Source organism: Chionomys nivalis, chromosome 24 (genome assembly GCF_950005125.1).
Source record: "Chionomys nivalis chromosome 24, mChiNiv1.1, whole genome shotgun sequence".
In the NCBI taxonomy this organism is placed as follows: Eukaryota; Metazoa; Chordata; class Mammalia; order Rodentia; family Cricetidae; genus Chionomys; species Chionomys nivalis.
This window is the reverse complement of record NC_080109.1, coordinates 53,237,110-53,258,583: the sequence shown is the minus strand read 5'-3', so window position 1 is coordinate 53,258,583 and position 21,474 is coordinate 53,237,110.

Here is a 21,474-nt window from a genome sequence, read left to right as displayed (position 1 = left end):
CCTCCCTCCCTCCCTCCCTCCCTCCCTCCCTCCCTCCCTCCCTCCCTTCCTTCCTTCCTTCCTTCCTTCCTTCCTTCTTTCTGTCTCCTGACTGTCCTAGAAACATAACCGGCTAAGAAAATGGTGGCCTCCATCTCACTGGTGCTGGGTGAGTGTCAGCAAAGCAGCTCCTGAAATGGAATTTGACACACACACACACACACACACACACGCATGATATGAACAGATCGGGGGGTTTCCAATGTTTTCAGAGGAAGGTGCTCACTGGTAATAATAAGTGTGCTGGTAAAGAAGGCTGGAAATAGCTGAATATTAAATCATTAAAACTCTTCAAATAAAAGGCAATTCTCTCTCTCTCTCTCATCATATACCACCACATCTGGAATGACTGCAACATACAAAAGAAGAAGAAACATGGAAAGAAGACATCCCTGCTGGACAGGATCTGATCTGAGAATAAATTCATCGAATGGCTGCCAACAGCATTTCAGTGAGAAGAGATGCCACTTTTGATGCTGTATAGTTAGTTAGATTAAGAGGGGCCTGTGAACTGGGGTGGGGTGTGGCTTCTCAGGTCACGGAGGGGAGGGGCTGAGGAGTGTACCGTTGGCCTTGACGATAAGCTCCAGTCAGATGTTAATGTCAGGGCCTGACCTGAGAGTTCCTCAAAGGGAATGAATGGAGACCCTTGCTTATCTAAAAAATGTCTGACCTTGGGAAAAGGGACTTGTGGAAAGCGGGCACTTAAAACTGCGGTTTCACATCTTACCAGAAAGCTGCCTCTCGGAAGGGAAACTCATCGTGATATTTTCCCAAGGATACCCTACCGTTCTGATCATTCTGTACTGAATTAAGTCTTCCACTGTAAACAAACAAACAAACAAATAAATAAATAAGAGTAAGTAAGCAAATACGTTTACGGATGAACAAACAAACAAATAAATACAAAGTTCGTTGTTGTTGACTGACTTTTGGTTTCATAATGGAACTCTCTCTCTCTCTCTCTCTCACACACACACACACACACACACAAAAAAAAAAAAAACCCACTAAATATACAATAAAAGGAAGCATAACGCATAATGCCTTTAATCAGGGGGCAGAGTGAACTCTGAAAGTTTTGCAGGCAGGGCTATATAGAGAGATGCTCCATGTCGGGCTGAAGAGATAGTTTAAGGTTCAATTCCCAGCATCTACATGGCAGCTCACAGCTGTCTGTAATCCAGGAGCCTGAGAGCCATGGCAAAAACACAAATGCACATAAGATAAAAATAAATAAGTTTTTTAAAGGAAGGGGGGGGAGGGAGAGACTGAATATAAGAACAAACTGAGAAACAAGGAAAGACGGTGCTGGCTGGCTGGCTGGCTGGCTGGCTGGCTGGCTGGCTGGCTGGCTTTCAGTTCCCTGACAGAAATAAGCACATTATGGAGGAACCACAAAGTTGTTGGTGAGTGAGTGTCCTGTCAGATCACAACAAAGTTTAGTCCCATAATTGATGAAATTCATTACCCCAAAACTTCAGCAGAATATATCCCAAGTTTGCAAATGTGTGATCAGCTTGTGACAGGTTGGGCTGGAGATGCTGAGAACTGGGGTTCACCCAGGGGAGCCCCCAATGCAAGAGCAGACACTCACTCCCATGAAGAGGGATCATGCATGCCTATACTCAAGTTTAAGGAAACATGAATGGCTATGGAGAGACCATTCACAGATATGAAAAATCATTTCCTAAAAATCAAATTTCTCAGTCAGTATGCAACTGCTGTGGCTGTGGTGCTTCTCCCAGGTAGAGCAACACACAAAAAAAAACTGATTCCTTGATCTAGAGCCACAGTGCACGTGCCATGGAAAAGGGGACACAGCCAACTTGAATCACAATATTCATCAGAGCATGAGAAGAGTGTAAAAAGGATACAAAAGGAGAGATATTTGTGGTCCTTCCTTCCTTCCTTCCTTCCTTCCTTCCTTCCTTCCTTCCTTCCTTCCTTCTTTGTTCAGGAAGTGACTGACAGATGAGACTTTGTCCAAGCGGGTTCTGAAATACCAGGCTTGAGTTTCCCCCTCTGTGGGTATTAGTCAGTCAGTCATCCCTTCTTTCTGTAGGAAGGTGGTGCATGTCTCTCAGAGGTTACCTGGTTTCCTCTGCACAAGGTGACCCAGGGGAAGGCTTTCTAAGCCTTATTCAGAGCTATAGAGAGGATGCACCGTGACTTCAGAGACCTCAGGTAGTATAGGGGTGGGTGCCCAAGTCACTAGCTTGATGCTTCAGACTCATGTCATTGATGGGCAGAACATAGTCTGGATTCACAAAGATTCACAACACAGAGCCATCGTCACTTACTAACAGCCCAGGACACCCAGAACTAACAAGAAATTACAGTCTCAGCCGGACTGTGGTGTGTGGGGGTGGGGGCGTGCCTTTAATCACAGCACTTACACACACAGATCTCCGTGAGTTCAAGGATGGCCTGATTTACAGAGTGAGTTTTAGAACAGACCAAAATACACAAAGAAACCCTTTCTTGAAAATCAAAACAAAACAGCAAAACAGAGAAAGAAAGGAAAAAGACAAAAGAAGAAGGAAAAAGAAAAAAATTGCAGTCTCTTCCCACTCTCTCATCCATTGGCTCTAAAGAGCTCCTCTCAGGCTGAACTGGAGACCAGGGTGTCATTCCTAACTGGGAAGCCAGAAACATTAGGGGGTCACAGGAGGACTGACTGACTGACTGACTGACTGACTGCAGCACTTGATGCCTCAACCCTGCTAATGGCTGTGATATAAGGCATGGTAAAAATCGGGCTTTGGCAGGGCACTACTGCCCTTTCTCTATTATTACTGCTCCACAACGAAAAGGACTTGGGGGGGGGGGGGAGATGATGTGCAATGCTGATATTGAAATCTCACTGACTCCTTCCGCACTCCTTGTCTATTCCCGACTTTGTCAAATCAACTATCATGAATCTTTGATGAATCTTTAGGAACTCAGAGAAACAAGACAGGCAGGCCTATTGGGCATCCCAGAAACCTCCCAGTTCCTGAGCCCTAGCCCTGGAAGTCTCAAAGCCATCACATCCAGAGATCTCTCTAGTCCCTGCTAGTGGTGAACTCATTTCGTCTTCCCCAGGACCAACCACTTATTTCTCCATGTTTGCCTGTGAGATCTGGGGCCAGCTTTCTTCTTCCTCCCTCTGGCCTCTCCACGATCTCCTCTCCATTCTCTCTCTTGCAAGTAGACTCATCAGTCGAGACGACGTGTCTAGAAGTGAGTCTAGAAGGCACCGAGACAGTGTGTCTTGAGGGCAGTTGGCGTTTCTAGGACACGAGTGACATCACAAAATTCTGAGAGCTCTCTGGGATACCGTAGAATTTCCAGAGAAGGGACTGCTGATGTCGTGAGGCACGGCCTTTACCTCCTTGCTGATATTTCTCCCCGAACTGACCGACCGACCGGAACCTGAGGTTTCCTTTCCGGGAGTCTCTCCTGCGACACAGAGGGAGCCATTCAGGATCTCCTCCTTCCAAAACTAGAAATTTCTCTCTGCGTCATTAAAATCTTTTCACTACTTCCTTCACCCATGGGGAGCTAGTTAGTTGAACACTCACTTTTTTCATGAATGACCCTTCCTCCCTCTCCTGAACAGGTATTCATACTCAGTAATATGAGAAATTAGGCCAGGAGGATACGGAGGATGAGGGTTGAGTCCTCTGAAGTGAATGAGCACTTAGGGAAGGATAAACTTAAGGGAATTGGACTCTCTCTGAGTGGCAAGAGATGAATAGCTGCTGCCAAGGCACAGATGCAGGCATCGGGCTGAGGCACCAACTGGGCTCTCGGCATCCTCCTGCATCGTCAGAGCTGTGTGGGAAACTCAGCCCAAAGGAGGGGCTTCCAAGAGTTTTGCTTATTCCATGTAACCTGTGGTGGGATAACTCCTTCCGCAAACGGGAGGAACTGGGGTGACTTCTGTTTGGTCTTCATTGTAAATGGCAGCATCTAGATTCATCCTTTTGCTTTCAAAGCAAGAAGGTCTATTGGATGTTTCTCTGGGGGTCAGAGAGGCAGGATTTAGGGCAACAGAACCAAGAAACAAATCATACTCCAAAATCAAATCGTACCCCAGGGATGAGATGACACCACTGACATGAGCATGTTTGCTAATCGATTTAGGAGGTCCCAGTCCTCGGTAAGGGAGTAGTGCCATCCCTAGGCGTGTGAGCTTGGGCCATGCCTCTCTTTGTGGTTGCAAACCCTTCCCTAGGGATTTTGCTTCCCTAGGGCTTTCCTTGATAATGGACCAGGCTGGTCTCGAACTCACAGAGATCCGCCTGCCTCTGCCTCCCTCCCAAATGCTGGGATTAAAGGCGTGCGCCGCCACCGCCCGGCCCACAATTTTTTCTTATCCGTTCTTCGAACGAGGGTCGAGGGGCATTTAGGTTGCTTCTAGGTTCTGGCTATGACAAACAAAGCTGCTGTGAACATAGTTGAGCACGTGTCCTTGTGGCACGATTGAACATCCTGTGGACATATACCCAACAGTGGTATGACTGAGTCTCGAGGAAGGCTGCTTCCTACCCTTCTGAGAAATCACCACACTGACGTCCAAAGGGGCTGTACCAGCTTGCACTCCCATCAGCAATGCAGGAGTATTCTCTTTTCCCCACCACCTCTCCAGCATAAGTGGTCATCAGTGTTTTTGATCTTGGCCATTCTTACAGGTGTAAGATGGAATCTCAGAGTTGTTTGGATTTGCATTTCTCTGATGACTAAGCATGTTGAACATTTCCTTAAGTGTCTTTCAGCCATTTTAGATTCGCCTGTTGTGAGTTTTCTGTTTAGGTCTGTACTCCATTTTGTGAACTGGATTACTTGTTCTTGAAATGACCAATGTCTTGAGTTCTTTGTGTATTTTGGAGATCAGACCTCTGTCTGATGTGGGGGACCGGGTTAGTGAAGATCTTTTCCCATTCTGTAAGGCCGTCGTTTTGTCTTGTTGACCGTGTCCTTTGCTTTTCATAAGCTTTTCAGGTTTAGGAGATCCCATTAATATATTATTTCTCCTCAGTGTCCGTGCTGCTGGGGTTCTATTTAGAAAGTAGTGGTTCCCTGTGGCAATGCGTTTGAGTGTACGTCCCACTTTCTCTTCTATAAGGTTCAGTGTGGCTGGCTTTATGTTGAGGTCTTTGATCCATTTGGACTCGAGTTTTGTGCATGGAGATAGATATGGGTCTATTTTCATTTTTCTACATGTTGATATCCAGTTATGCCAGCACCACTTGTTAAATATTCTTTCTTTTTTTCTTTTTCTTTTCTTTTGTTTTCTTTTTTTTTTTTTCTTTTTTTTTTTTTCTTTTGTGGTTTTTCGAGACAGGGTTTCCCTGTGGTTTTGGAGCCTGTCCTGGAACTAGCTCTTGTAGACCAGGCTGGTCTCGAACTCACAGCGACCCGCCTGCCTCTGCCTCCTGAGTGCTGGGATTAAAGGTGTTCGCCACCACTGCACGGCTTTTTTTTTTTTTTTAATTGAGAGGTGGACACATGTTCCTTCTAGTTCTATTGGCTGTACAGCTTTGACCAAGAAAGGAGGTTGGATTTCTTTTTTTTTTTGGTTTTTTGAGACAGGGCTTCTCTGTGGCTTTGGAGCCTGTCCTGGAACTAGCTCTTGTAGACCAGGCTGGCCTCAAACTCACAGAGATCCGCCTGCCTCTTCCTCCCGAGTGCTGGGATTAAAGGCGTGCGCCAGCCACCACCGCCTGGCTAGGAGGTTGGATTTCATCAAAGAATTTCTCTCCGTTTTATATTTCACCCACCTTTGATTGCTATTAAGTGCCATCTAGTTGGTTTGTGGTGTTTCAGGAACAATTTCCTAATTTTTCTGTTTTTTTTTTTTTTTTTGTGTGTGTGTTTGGTTTTGTGAGACAGGGTTTATCTAGGGAACAGTCCTGGAATGTCCTTGGTAGGTGAGGCTGGCCTTGAACTCACTGACATCCTCCTGCCTGTCTGCCAAGTCATTTCTTCCTACTTGGTTTGTGTTTGGTTGCTGTTTTGAGTTTTCAGATCTCCTGAAAAAAAGATCAAGATCATTTCTTTCCTAACTCTGTGTCTTTGTAACACAAACATTAAAGGGTGTGGCTACAGCTTCACTGGACCTCTTTGATATGGATATCTGCTGCCTTTCCTGTTGGAGTTGGGAAATTGAAAGTTGTTGAATTCACTCATTGCAAAAAAAAAAAAAAAAAAAAAAACACACAAACAAAAAAAACCCTTATTTATTTTATTATTTCACATTTTAACTTGATTTTTTTTTTCTATTTTGAGGCAGGAATTGGCTTTTTATTTATGCTCCAGACAATCTATCTCACTCACTACATGCATGGCCCAGGACTTCTTTCTGAACACTTCCATGAAAGTAGTCAGCTTCCCAAAATATACTGCTGCTGCTGCAATTTTAGAAAAAAAATAAATAAAAATAAATAACCTGAGATAAACAAAGAAAAAAAGGAAAACACCTGTTTTCCCTTCCTTCCTTCCTTCCTTCCTTCCTTCCTTCCTTCCTTCCTTCCTTCTTTCTTTTTTCTCTGTTTTCTTCTTTTATTATTTTTTATTTTTGGTGCAGGGTTTCTCTGTATAATACCTTTAATTCACTATATAAACCAGTCTGTCATCTTTGTGACATTATGGTTTTGTTTTTTCTTATTTCCTGTCTGAAAATTGACAAATTGACATTTCTCTCTCTCTCTCTCTCTCTCTCTCTCTCTCTCTCTCTCTCTCTCTCTCTCTCTCTCTCGCTCTCGCTCTCTCTCTCTCTCTCTCTCTCATTTAATTTATGTTTTATTTTATTTTATTTTTTTGGTTTGTGTTTTTGTTTTGATTTTCAAGACAGGGTTTCTCTGTTGCTTTGGAGCCTGTCTTTGGAACTAGCTCTTGTCAACCAGGCTGGCCTCAAACTCCCAGAGATCCACCTGCCTCTCTGCCAGATATGGAACCATTCATCTTGGTTAGTTCAAAAGCTAAAACACATGTGCCCGTGCGCGCGCACGCGCGCGCACACACACACACACACACACACACACACACACACACACACACACAGGCACACCCAGAGAAATGTAATTTTGGCTTGGAGAGATGGCTCGGTGGCTCTGAGGAAGTGGTTTGCATTCCCAGTACCCATATGGCAGCTCATACGTGATTGTAAATCCAGTTCCTGGGTGATCTGACACCCTCACACCATTGCACATATAAAGTTAAATAAATCATAAAAAAAATTCTTCTCTCTGACTGGGCGGTGGTGGCACACTTTAAGATTCAATTGAACAGAAATCTTGGATATATACCCAAAAGTGGTATTGCTGGGTCTTGAGGAAGGTTGTTTCCTACTTCTCTGAGAAATCGCCACACTGACATCCCAAGGGGCTGGACCAGCTTGCATTCCCACCAGCAATGCAGGAGCATAAATAAATTGTCCTCAGCTGTGCAGGACTGACTGTATGTTGACCTTCCCTTCACTTCACACGTTCCCCATGGGCTCCTGAGAGGGGATGAGGCCTCCTGCAGGGAATCCTCTGCCCAAGGCTCCCCCCGGGTGGGGGGGGGCACCCACTCTCTCCCTTCCCCCAGTCCCAAGCTACGTCTCAGGCATAGGTGGCAGACCCTCTGGTTACCCAGGATGTGACAGACACAAATGCATGAGAAACAGGAAGGAACGAGGAATGGTGTCCACTCTCTCACTAAATGCAGGCCTGCCTGCCTGCAGTGATGGAAAGAATCAGAACTGGAGAGATGGAATTTCTGGACTTTCCAGAAACCACATGGTGGGAATCTAGTGCCCTCTTCTGGTGACAGGGCCTAGATATGCATATTTGCTGCTTTCTGCTTGAAGCTGGGAAACACTACCTTCTTGCTGAACTTGGATAATTGTTGAATTCAGTCATTTTCAGGTTTCTTAGAAAACAAAACAAAACAAAACAAAACCAAAAGCCCGCCAGGCGGTGGCACACGCCTTTAATCCCAGGACTTGGGAGGCAGAAGCAGGCGGATCTCTGTGAGTTCGAGTACAGCCTGGTCTAGAAGAGCTAGTTCCAGGACAGGAAACAAAAAGCTACGGAGAAACCCTGTCTCGAAAAATCCAAAAACAACAACAACAACAACAAAAAAAAAAACAAAAAAAAAAAAGCAAAAACAAAAAGCCCCTTCTTTGTTTTAGTTCACATTTTAATTTGATTTTTTTTTTTTTTGAGACAGGACCTTTGGAAGAACAGTCAGTGCTCTTAACCTCTGAGCCATCTCTCCAGCCCCTGAAAATACAATCTTAAAGGAAAAACTAAAATAAAATGAATGGCCTGGCATTAACAAAGACAAAAAAAAAAAGAAAAAAGAAAAAAAAGAAAAAAGACCCTGCATTTTCTTGCTTGCTTGCTTTTTTTTTCTTCTTTTATTATATATTTGAGGCACAGTTTCTCGGTGTAACAGCCCTAGCTGTTATGGAACACAGTTTATAGACCAGGCTGTCTTCTTGGTAACGTTCTTTTTTTTTTCTTATTTCCTATCTGTAAATCCACATTTCTTCTCTCTGTCTCTCTCTCTGTGTCTCTCTCTGTCTCTGAAAGAAAGAAATTGAAATTAAACTACAAAACTGGAAACACTGGCTCAAATAAAGTAAAATAAATGTAAAAGAGTGCAGTTATGAAAGTGTTTGGAAATAGGACACCTTTCCTGTCTCCCCCACATACACAGGCACACTGAGAGGTTTAAATAAAATTTGAACTTGGCTAGGCAGGGGTGGCACATGCCTTTATTCCCAGCACACAGGGGGCAGAGCCAGGTGAATTTCTTGGGAGTTCAAAGCCAGCCTGGTCTACAAGAGCTAGTTCCAGATCAGCTAGGACTGTTATGTAGTGAAACCCTGTCTCAAATAAAAAATAAAAAAATTGATATCAATATTAAATTGAATGTACAAGAAATTAATAGAACAACATACTAAAAACAAAGCTGGGTTGTTGTGGTACACACCTTTTATTCTATCATCCAAGAGAAAGAAAAGAAAGACAGATAAAAAGAAAGAAAATGAAGAAACAAAAGAACAAAAGAAGGCAGAGCTGGGGGCCCGGTTGGTGGCTGAGGAGGGAGCCATGGCCTAGTTGCATCCTCTGCCATGTCTGCTGTAACCCCAGTACCCCATTACTCAGGAGCTGTAAAGGGTCTGAGAAGCTCATTCCATGCTTCTGCTGCTGGGTAATCATTTATGTATCTGGCTCATGTCGGAGGGGCAGGGGAAGCTGAAGCCTTGTCCCTTTGGGCTCCAGGCTCTCAGGACTGCATCAAAAATTCGAGTGTGCCGGGCGGTGGTGGCGCACGCCTTTAATCCCAGCACTTGGGAGGCAGAGGCAGGCGGATCTCTGTGAGTTCGAGGCCAGCCTGGTCTACAAGAGCTAGTTCCAGGACAGGCTCCAAAACCACAGAGAAACCCTGTCTCGAAAAACCAAAAAAAAAAAAAAATACTTGCGTATGGTGAGACCATGTCTATCCTGCTGGGAGCACTCAGGATCAGGAGATCATCTTCAACAACCCAGCAAGTGCAAAAACGTCCTGGTGGGAAACAGGCCCTCTAAAAGAAATCAATAAAATGACAGTTTCATTTTTTTCTGTCTGAAGTGAAAACGTTCCAAAATAATTCACTATGTCAGTATTCCTGGAAATGATAGCAAAGTCAGAATTTTTCGTACTATTCCATGGCTGTTGTAATTTTCTCTGTGCCAGGCAGAGCCAGGCGGATCTCTGTGAGTTTGAGGCCAGCCTGGTCGTCTACAGTTCCAGGACAGGTGCCGAAGCTACAGAGAATCCTTGTCTCAGAAAACCAAAAAAAAAAAAAGAAAAAAAAATTTTTTTTCTCTGTGTCTCATGTCTCGCTTCTTTCTCTAAGCAGGCCCAGGAATTCTAAGCGACTGTAGGTTATCTAGGAGATCTCCTGTTGCAGGGGCCCTCCCTCCACTCCTGTCCCCTGAGGGCACCTGGCAAAAGTGAGAGGGCAGATTTCAGAGACTAGGAAAGTTCAAGGTCACCAACCCTTCCTAACAGCTAGAACTCCTAGCTGAACCATTAAAGGGTGAGGCTACAACTTGATTGGTCTGCTTAGATATGGATATTTTTGTTGTGATTATTGTTTTACAGGGCAGGAACAGATATCCAAGTGGGAATTTTTCCATGGCTGTTTTAATTTTCTCAGACTCGGTATGAGAAGTGGGGTGTGGGGTTGTACAAACACAACTACTGAAGAAAAAGAACCCCAAGAAAGCAAGCGAGTGGTTGCCATGGTGAAATGTCTTTGAAAGGCATTTAAGTGACTGGGAACTGCCCTTGCTGCCTCCCTCCTTTCCTCACTCTCACTAATCCATAATTGTGGCAGCCCCTTGGCCCACACAGTCCTTTCACTGATTGGTCAGACACACTCTTTTTTTTTTTATTATTTTTTAATTTTTGAATTGTGGGTGAAGTCAATTAATTGATCTCTTAGATTATTATTATTATTATTATTATTATTATTATTATTATTATTATTAGTTTATTTGTGGTTTTTTTCTATATAGGAATTCCCTGTGTATGCTTGTTTGCCCTGGAACTCACTTTGTAGACAAGGCTGGCCTCAGACTCATAGAGATCTAGCTGCCCCTGCCTCTACCTCTGCCTCCTAGTGCTGGAATTAAAGGTCTGTACTAAACACACTTTTAGTTTTTTGTGTCTGTCCTCAAACTCACACTGCAGAACAAGGTAGCCTCAAACTCACAGTGATCTGCCTGCCTCTGCCTCTCCTGATCTCTGAGGGCCGAGAACTGAAAATAAAGAAATGTGCTGCCACCATTACCCAGCTATGCAGCTGCCCAAAATATACTGCTGCTGCTGATGCAGCAGCAATTAAAAAAACATAAATTAAAATAAAATAACCTGAGATAAACAAAGGAAAAAAGGAAAACACCTGTTTTTCTTCCTTCCTTCCTTTTTTCCTTCTTTTCTTCCTTCCTTGTTTTTTTTTTTTTCTGTTTTCTTCTTTCATTATTTATTTGGTGCAGAGTTTCTCTGTATAATACCTTTAACTCACTATATAAACCAGGCTGTCATCTTGGTGACATTATGGTTTTTTTTTCTTATTTTCCGTTTGATCATTTCCTCTCTCTCTCTCTCTCTCTCTCTCTCTCTCTCTCTCTCTCTCTCTCTCACACACACACACACACACACACACACACACAGGTTTAATTTATGTTTTTTATTTTTGTTTGTGTTTTTGTTTTAATTTTTAAGGCAGGGTTTTCTCTGTTGCTTTGGAGCCTGTCTTTGGAACTAGCTCTTGTCGACCAGGCTGGCCTCAAACTCCCAGAAATCCACCCGCCTCTCTGCCAGATATTGAACCAGTCCTTGAGAATGCTTTCATCCTAATGAGTTCAAAATTCACCCCATAAACGCATGTGCACACACATGCACACCCAGAGAAACATATTTTTTTTTTAAATTAAAGGGCCTGGAGAGATGGCTTGGTGGCTCTGAGGAAGTGGTTTCCATTCCCGCCACCCCCATGGCAGCTCATATGTGATTGCAAATCCAGTTCCTGGGTGATCTGGCACCCTCATACCATTGCTCATATAAAGTTAAATAAATCATAAAAAATTCTTTAAGAAATTGAAATTAAACTAAGTCCTATACATCTGGAAACAATCTTAAATAAAAGTAAAAGTAAATGTAAAAGAGTGCAGTGCTAAGTGCAGTTATGAAAATGTTTGGAAATAGGACACCTTCCCATTCTCCCCCACATACAAAAGGCACACCGAGAGACTTAAATAGAATTTGAAAATGGGTGGGCAGTGGTGGCACATGCCTTCATTCCCAGTGCACAGGAGGCAGAGGCAGGTGAATCTCTGGGAGTTTGAGGCCAGCCTGGTCTACAAGAGCTAGTTCCAGATCAGCTAGGACTGCTATGCAGGGAAACCCTGTCTCGAAAAACAAAACAAAAAAATCAAAATTAAACTAAATGTACAAGAAATGAATAGAACAACATACTAAAAACAAAGCTGGGTTGTTGTGGTTCACACCTTTTATTCTATCATCCAAAAGACAGAGGCAGGTGGACCTCCTTGAATTGGAGACAGGTCTGGTCTATCTAGGTAGTGAATTCCCATGTTGTATAGAAAAACCCCTGTACCAAATAAAAACATATACACGTTGAACCAAAAAAAGAAAAGAAAAGAAAGACAGATAGAAAGAACGAAAATGAAAAAACAAAAGAACAAAGGAAGCCAGTCCTGGGGGTTGTCTACAAAGGGCCTTCACTACAATGTTTTGAATTGTGATCCCCGCCCCCCCCCCCCACATACATAAATACACACACACAGGGACAGACATGGTCACATTGAGAAAAACAAATAAAATCTGAAGTTAAACTCAATGTACAAAAGAGTCAGAGAACACACACACGCACGCACGCACGCACACACACACACACACACACACACACACAATGAAATAAAACCATGCTACAGCATGATCTCATACCGGACTGTCATGCATTTGGTGGAGAAATCTACTTTGAAACATATTTCATGATAGTTGCCAAGTTACCCATTGATGTTAAAACTCACTCTCCTCCTTAGGGTCTAATGTTGACTGACCCACGGGTCAGGGCTAATGCTTGATGCCCCTACTATAAAAATTGGTTTCAGAAACCGGCCTTTTGCCACGCCACAGTGTCAGAAGCCAAAACTCTGCCTGTGGTCTCAGCTAACTGATAAGCTCTGTGCCCCGTGGTGATTTTTATTTATTTATTTATTTTAGTTTTAAGTTTGCTTCTGGTTTTCCTAGGATCTGGTTTCTGGAATAAAGTTTGCTTCTGGTTTATTAAGCTTGGTGGTGTTCTCATCTTTGCATGAACCCCCCCCCCCCCGACCCAACATTTAAGTGTCTTTCAACCATTTTAGATTCCTCGATTGAGAGTTCTCTGTTTAGGTCTGTACCCCATTTTTTTCTAATTGGATTATTTGTTCTTTTGATGACCAATTGCTTGAGTTCTTTTTTTTTTGTTTTTTTGTTTTTTTTGTTTTTGTTTTTTTTTTGGTTTTTCGAGACAGCGTTTCTCTGTGGTTTTGGAGCCTGTCCTGGAACTAGCTCTGTAGACCAGGCTGGTCTCGAACTCACAGAGATCCACCTGCCTCTGCCTCCCAAGTGCTGGGATTAAAGGCGTGCGCCACCACCGCCCGGCTTGCTTGAGTTCTTTGTGTGTTTTGGAGATCAGACCTCTGTCTGATGTGGGGTTAGTGAAGATCTTTTCCCATTCTGTAGGCCATCATTTTTTCTTGTTGGCCGTGTCTTTTGCTTTACAGAAGCTTTTCAGTTTCAGGAGGTCTCCTTCAATTGTTTCTCTCAGTGTCTGTGCTACTGGGGTTCTATTTAGGAAGTGGTCTCCTGTGCCAATGTGTGCACTTGATTTTTAAAATTTTTATTTTACAATTTTAAATTGTGGGTGAAGTCAATTAATTTGAGCTCTCAGATATTTCTGTTGCTTTTGTTATTATTATTATCTGTTTATTTGTTTTTTTTATCTATGGTTTTTCTTCATAGGGGTTCCCTGTGTATTTTTGCTTGCCCTGGATTTCACTTTATAGACAAGGCTGGCCTCAGACTCACAGAGATTCAGCTGCCTCTGCCTCATAGTGCCAGAATTAAAGGCCTGTACTAAACACACTTTTTTTTCAAGACAGGGCTTTTCTGTGTCACTTTGCCTGTCCTGAAACTCATACTGCAGAACAAGGTAGTCTCTAACACACACCTATTTGCCTCCCTCTGCCTCCCTGATCTCTGAGAGCTGAGAACTGGGAATAAAGAAATGTGTTGCCGGGCGTTGGTGGCGCACGCCTTTAATCCCAGCACTCGGGAGGCAGAGGCAGGCAAATCTCTGTGAGTTCAAGTCCAGCCTGGTCTACAAGAGCTAGTTCCAGGACAGGCTACAAAACCACAGAGAAACCCTGTCTCGAAAAACCAAAAAAAAAAAAAAAAAAAAAAAGAAATGTGTTGACACCATTACCCAGCTAGATTTCTTTTCCAATGGTGGGCAATAAGACCTATAAATTTCCTCAAAGGACTGAGTTCACTGTGTGCCAGGTATTTGTTCTGTAAGGGTATGTTTTCATTTGCCTGAGGATATTCTCTCTCTCTCTCTCTCCCTCTCTCTCTCTCCCAGAGATCCGCCTGCCTCTGCCAGATACGGAACCAGTCCTCTTAAATGTGAAGTCAAAGGCCATCCCACAGACATACAGACACACAGACACACACAGACACACACACACACACAGACACACAGACACACACACAGAGGCACACCCAGAGACACATAAATAAATTGGTGAAATTAAAGGCCTAGAGAGATGGCTTGGTGGCTCTTCATGAAGAAGTGGGTTCAATTCCCAGGACCCAAATGGCAGCAGCTCATAAGTGATTGTAAATCTAGTTTCTGGATGATCTGACATATCCATGCCACTACACTTAAAATAAATTTAAATAAGTCATAAAAAATTCTTTAAAAAGTTGAAATTAAACTAAGTTCTACACAACTGGAAAGACTGTCTCAAATAAAAGTTAAATAAAATGTTCTGAAATAGGACACCTTCCCTGCCCCTCACCCCACAAGGACACACTTGGTGCAGACCAAGAGATACAAACAAAACTTGAAAGCAAACTAAATGTACATAAAATTAACAGAATGAGATACTCAAAACTTAGTTGGGTTGTTGTGGTGCACATCTTTTATTCTATCATCCAAGAGACAGAGACAGGTGTACCTCTGTGAATTCCCAGGCTTTGTAGAGAGGCCCCGTCCCGAATAAAAAAAATATATATATATATGTTCAACCACAAAGAAAAGAAGGAAGAAAAGAAGAAAGAGACATTATGAACTGTCTCCTTGGTCCTAGAAACTTGTTTTGATTTGCATTTCTCTGATGACTAAGCATGTTGAACATTTTCTTAAGGGTCTTTCAGCCATTTTAGATTCCTCTGTTGAGAGGTCTGTACTCCATTTTTTTTTTAATTGGATTATTTGTTCTTTTGATGACCAAATGTGTTGAGTTCTTTGTATATTTTGGAGATCGGACCTCTGTCTGATGTGGGGTTAGTGACGATCTTTTCCCATTTTGTAGGCTGTCGTTTTGTCTTGTTGGCCATGTCCTTTGCTTTACAGAAGAAGCTTTTCAGTTTTAGGAGGTCCCATTGATTAATTTTGTTTCTCTCAGAGTCTGTGCTACTGGGGTTCTATTTAGGAAGTGGTCTCCTGTGCCAATGTGTTCAAGTGCATTTGATATTTTTATTTTTTATATTCTATTATTGTGGATGAAGTCAATTATTTGAACTCTCAAATATTTTTATTGTTATTATCTCCTTATTTGTTTGTTTATTTGTGGTTTTTCAACATAGGGTTTCATTGTGTACCCTCGTATGCCCTGGGACTCATACTTTGTAGACAAGACTGGCCTGAGACTCACAGAGATCCATCTGCCTCTGCCTCCTAGTGCTGGGATTAAAGGCATGCACTAAACACCTTTTTTATATATTTATTTTCCTAATAATTTATTTATTTTTATTTTATTTGCATTGGTGTTTTGCCTGCATGTATGTCTACCTGAGGGTGTCAGATCTTGGAGTTACAGACAGCTGTTAACTGCCATGTGGGTGGTAGGAATTGAACCTGGGTCCTCTGGAAGAGCAGTCGGCACTCTTAACCACAGAGCCATCTCTTCAGCCCCCACCTTTTTTTTTTTTTTTTTTTGAAAACAGGGTTTCTTTCTCTGTGTCACTTTGCCTGTCCTGCAACGTCTCAATCTGCAGAACAACGTAGCCTTAAAACTCATAGTGATCTGCCTGCCTTGGTCTCCCTGATCTTGGAGGTGTTTTTTCATCTCTCTGTCTGGCTATCTATCTATCTATCTATCTATCTATCTATCTATCTATCTATCCATTTCTTGATTAGTTTATTTATTTATTTTTTTGTTTTCTGAGACAGGATTTCTCTCTAGCTTTGGAGTCTGTCCTGGATTCAGACCTGGTCACAGCTGTACCTGGAAATAAAAACAAAAACCAAAACCAAAACAAAGCAAAAGCCAGGCAGGACTGTATGGTTGACCTTCCCTTTCCCCCTCCCCCATGGGCTCCTCAGAGGCGGTGAGGCCTCCTGCAGGGAATCCACAGAGCCTCTGCCCAAGGCTCTCCAGGGGACCCACTCTCTCCCTGCCGGCTACATCTATCTCAGGCATAGGTGGCGGGCACTCTGGCTATGCAGGACGTGACAGACACAGACACGCAGAGAAGCAGGGAAAAACGTTGCCCACTCTCTCACTCGATGCAGGCATGCAGGAAGAACAATGAAAGAATGAGAACTGGAGAGATGGAATTTCTGGAATGTCCAGAAACCACATGGTGGGTATCTAGTGCCCTCTTCCGGTGACAGGGAGTACAGCAGAGATTTGAGTTCTTGTGCTCCTGAGACCTAAGCCCCACATGGCAGCAGGCTCATAAGTGATAGTAAATCCAGTTTCACACCACTGCACATAAAATAAAGTTAAATAAATCATAAAAAATTCTTTAAAAATATGAAACTAAAATAAGTTCTACACAACTGGAAAGACTGTCTCAAATAAAAGTAAAATAAAATGTTCTAAAATAGGACACCTTCCCTGTGTCCCACCCCTCAACAGGGACACACTTGGTGCAGACCAAGAGATACAAACAAAATTTGAAATTAAACTAAATGTATAAGAAACTGAGCCTGGTTATTGTGGTGCACATCTTTTATTCTATCATCCAAGAGACAGAGGCAGGTGGACCTCTGTGAATTCTCAGGCTTTATAGAGAGGCCCCCATCTCAAATTAAAAAAAAATGTATAAAAGTTCAACCAAATACTCCCCCCCCCCCAAAAAAAAAGGAAGGAAGGAAGGAAGGAAAGAAGAAAGAAACATTATAAACTGTCTCCTTGGTCCTAGAAACTGGACCATGGGCGTTTAGGACCTACGAGACAGTGCACGAGTCTTGTGATCTCACTTGGTAGATGAGTCTGGAGTTTAACTCACAGATGTCCTTCTGCCTGTGTCTCCCAAGTCCTGGGATAAAGGTTTCCCTAATTCTTGAATGGCATACTGAAAGTATTTATTTCTACTTAGTTTGCATTTGATTTTTGTTAATCCATGCCTATATATTTATTTATTTGTTTTTGGTTCTTCAAGACAGGGTTTCTCTGTAGCTTTGGAGCCTGTGCTGGAACTAACCCTTGTAGACCAGGCTGGCCTCAAATTCACAAGGATCCACCTGCCTTTGCCTCCCAAGTGCTGGGATTAAAGGAATGTACCACCACCACCACCACCACCACCACCACCACCACCACCACCACCACCACCACCACCACCCGCCTTTATTTGTTTCTTTTATTTATTTTTGTTAAGCTCTACATTTTTCTCTGCTCCCTTCCCTGCCTCTCCCCTCCCCTTCAACCCTCTCCCAAGGTTCCCATGCTCTCAGGAGATCTTGTCTTTTTCTACTACTCATGTATTTTAGATCTATGTATGTCTCTCTTAGGGTCCTCATTGTTGTCTAGGTTCTCTGGGATTGTGATTTGTGAGCTTTTTTTCCCCTTATGTTTAAAAATCACTTATGAGTGAGTATATGTGATAATTGTCTTTTAGGGTCTGGGTTACTTCCCTCAAAATGATGTTTCCTAGCTTCATCCATTTGCCTGCAAAATTCAAGGTGTCATTATTCTTTTCTGCTGTGTAGTAAGTACTCCGTTGTGTAAGTGTACCACCTTTTCCTCATCCATTCTCCAGTCAGAGGGCATTTAGGCTGTTTCCAGGTTCTGGCTACGACAAACAATGCTGCTATGAACGTAGTTGAGCCCATGTCCTTGTGGCACAATTGAGCATCCTTTACATATATACCTAAAAGTGGTATTGCTGGGTCTTGAGGAAGGTTGTTTCCTAATTTTCTGAGAAATCGCCACACTGACATCCAAAGGGTGGCTGTACCAGCTTGCCTTCCCACCAGCAATGCAGGAATGTTCCCTTTTCCCCACATCCTCTCCAGCATAAGTTGTCATCAGTGTTTTTGATCTTGACCATTCTTACAGGTATAAAGTGGAATCTCAGAGCTGTTTTGATTTACATTTCTCTGATGACTAAGGATGTTGAACATTTCCTTAAGTGTCTTTCAGCCGTTTTAGATTCCTCGGTTGAGAGTTCTCTGTTTAGGTCTGTACCTCCATTTTGTGAATTGGATTATTTGTTCTTGAGATGACCAATGTCTTGAGTTCTTTGTATATTTTGGAGATGAGACCTCTGTCTGATGTGGGGTTAGTGAAGATCTTTTCCCATCCTGTAGGCTGTCGTTTTGTCTTGTTGGCCATGCCCTTTGCTTTACAGAAGAAACTTTTCAGTTTCAGGTGGTCTCATTGATTAATTTTGTTCCTCTCAGAGTCTGTGCTACTGGAGTTAGATTTAGGAAGCGGTCTCCTGAGACGATGCGTTCAAATGCATTTGATATTTTTATTTTTATATTTTTTTTATTGTGGATGAAGTCAATTATTTGAACTCTCAAATATTTTTATTGTTATTATCTGTTTGTTTATTTGTGGTTTTGCAACACGGGGTTTCGTTGTGTATCCTTGTATGCCCTGGAATTCACTTTGTAGACAAGACTGGCCTCAGACTCACAGAGATACACCTGCCTCTGCCTTCTAGTGCTAGGATTAAAGGCGTACACTAAACACCCCCCCCTTTTTTTTTTTGAAAACAGGGTTTTTCTGTGTCACTTTGCCTGTCCTGAATCTCAATCTGCAGACTTGGAGGCGTTTTTTCATCTCTCTGTCTCTCTCTCTCTCTCTGGCTATCTATTTATCTATCTATCCATTCATTTATTAGTTTATTTATTTTTTTTTTGTTTTCTTTCTGAGACAGGGTTTCTCTCTAGCTTTCTTTCTTGCTTGCTTGCTTGCTTGCTTTTTTGCTTTCTTGCTCTCTTGCTTTTTTTTTTCTTCTTTTATTATTTTTTGAGGCATGGTTTCTCTGTGTAACAGCCCTAGCTGTCCTCTCTCTCTCTCTCTCTCTCTCTCTCTCTCTCTCTCTCTCTCTCCCTCCCTCCCTCCCTCCCTCCCCCCCTCCCCCCTCTTTTGGTTTGGTTTTGTGTTTTTCTTTATGAGACAGGGTTTCTCTGCTTCTTTGGAGACTGTTCTTGGAACTAGCTTCTTTCTTGTAGACCAGGATGGCCTAAAACTCCCAGAGATCCTGTTTCTGCTAAATATGGAGCCAGTGCTCTTGAATGCCTTTGTCTGGTGAGGTCTAAAGCCACCCCACCCACACCCCCACACCCCCACACACAACACACACACAAACCAAACAAAGGCACAGGCACACCCAGAGACACATAAATAAACTTTTAAATTAAGAGCCTGGAGAGCCGGGCGGTGGTGGCGCACGCCTTTAATCCCAGCACTTGGGAGGCAGAGGCAGGCGGATCTCTGTGAGTTCGAGACCAGCCTGGTCTACAAGAGCTAGTTCCAGGACAGACTCCAAAACCACAGAGAAACCCTGTCTCAAAAAAACCAAAAATAAATAAATAAATAAATAAATAAATAAATAAATAAATAAAATGACATTTTCGTTTTTTTCTGTCTGAAGTGAAAACGTTCCAAATAATTCACTATGTCAGTATTCCTGGAAATGACAACAAAGTCAGAATTTTTCATACTATTCCATGGTTGTTGTAATTTTTTCTGTGCCAGGCAGAGGCAGGAGGATCTCTGTGAGTTTGAGGCCAGCCTGGTCATCAACAGTTCCAGGACAGGTGCCGAAGCTATAGAGAATCCTTGTCTCAGAAAACCAAAAAAAAATAAAAAATTGTTTTCTCTGTGTCTCATGTCTTTCTGTAAGCAGGCCCAGGAACCCTAAGAGCCTGTAGGTTATCTAGGAGATCTCCTGTTGCAGGGGCCCTGGCCTCCACTCCTGTCCCCTGAGGGCACCTGGTAAAAGTGAGAAGGCAGATTTAAGAGACTATTAAAGTTCAAGGTCACCAGCCCTTCCTAACAGCTAGGACTCCTTGCTGAACCTTTAAAGGGTGAGGCTACAACTTGACTGGTCTGCTTAGATATGGATATTTTTGTTGTGATTATTGTTTTACAGGGCAGGAACAGATCCAAGTGGGAATTTTTCCATGGCTGTTTTAATTTTCTCAGACTCGGTATTTAGTATGAGAAGTGGGGTATGGGGTAGATTGTACAAACACAACTACTGAAAAAGAACCCCAAGAAAGCAGGCCTCCCTCCCTCTCTCCCTCCCTCCCTCAGTTCCTCCCTCTCACCAAGCCATAATTGTGGCAGCCCCTTGGCCCTCATAGTCCTTTCACTGATCAGTCAGACACACTCTTCTTTTTTATTTTTAAATTTTTGAATTGTGGGTGAAGTCAATTAATTGAGCTCTTAGATTATTATTATTATTATTATTATTATTATTATTATTATTATTATTATTATTTGTGGTTTTTCTACATAGAGGTTCCCTGTGTTTGCCCTGGAACTCACTTTGTAGACAAGGCTGGCCTCAGACTCATAGAGATCTAGCTGCCCCTGCCTCTACCTCTGCCTCCTAGTGCCGGAATTAAAGGCCTGTATTAAACACACTTTTTCCCCCCAAGACAGGGTTTCTCTGTGTCTGTCGCTTTGCCTGTCCTGAAACTCACACTGCAGGACAAGGTAGCCTCAAATTCACAGTGATCTGCATGCCTCTGCCTCTCCTGATTTCTGAGGGCTGAGAAATGAGAATAAAGAAATGTGCTGCCACCATTACCCAGCTAGGCAGCTGCCCAAAATATACTGCTGCTGCTGCAGCAATTAAAAGAAATAAATTAAAATAAAATAACCTGAGATAAAGAAAGAAAAAAAGGAAAACACATGTTTTTCCTTCCTTCCTTCCTTCCTTCCTTCCTTCCTTCCTTCCTTCCTTCCTTGTTTTTTTTTTCTGTTTTCTTCTTCTATTATTATTATTATTATTATCATTATTACTTTTTGGTGCAGTGTTTCTCTGTATAATACCTTTAACTCATTATATAAACCAGGCTGTCATCTTGGTAACATTATGGTTTTGTATTATGGTTTTGTTTTTTCTTATTTCTTGTCTGTAAATCGATGAATCAACATGTCTTCTCTCTCTCTCTCTCTCTCTCTCTCTCTCTCTCTCTCTCTCTCTTTCACATTTAATTTGCTTTTTATTTTTTTGGTTTGTGATTTTGTTTTGATTTTCAAGGCAGGGTTTCTCTGCTGCTTTGGAGCTTGTCTTTGGAACTAGCTCTTGTCGACCAGGCTGGCCTCAAACTCCCAGAGATCCACCTGCCTCTCTGCCACATATGAAACCAGTCATCTTGGTTAGTTCAAAAGCCACCCCACAAATACATGTGCGCGCACACAT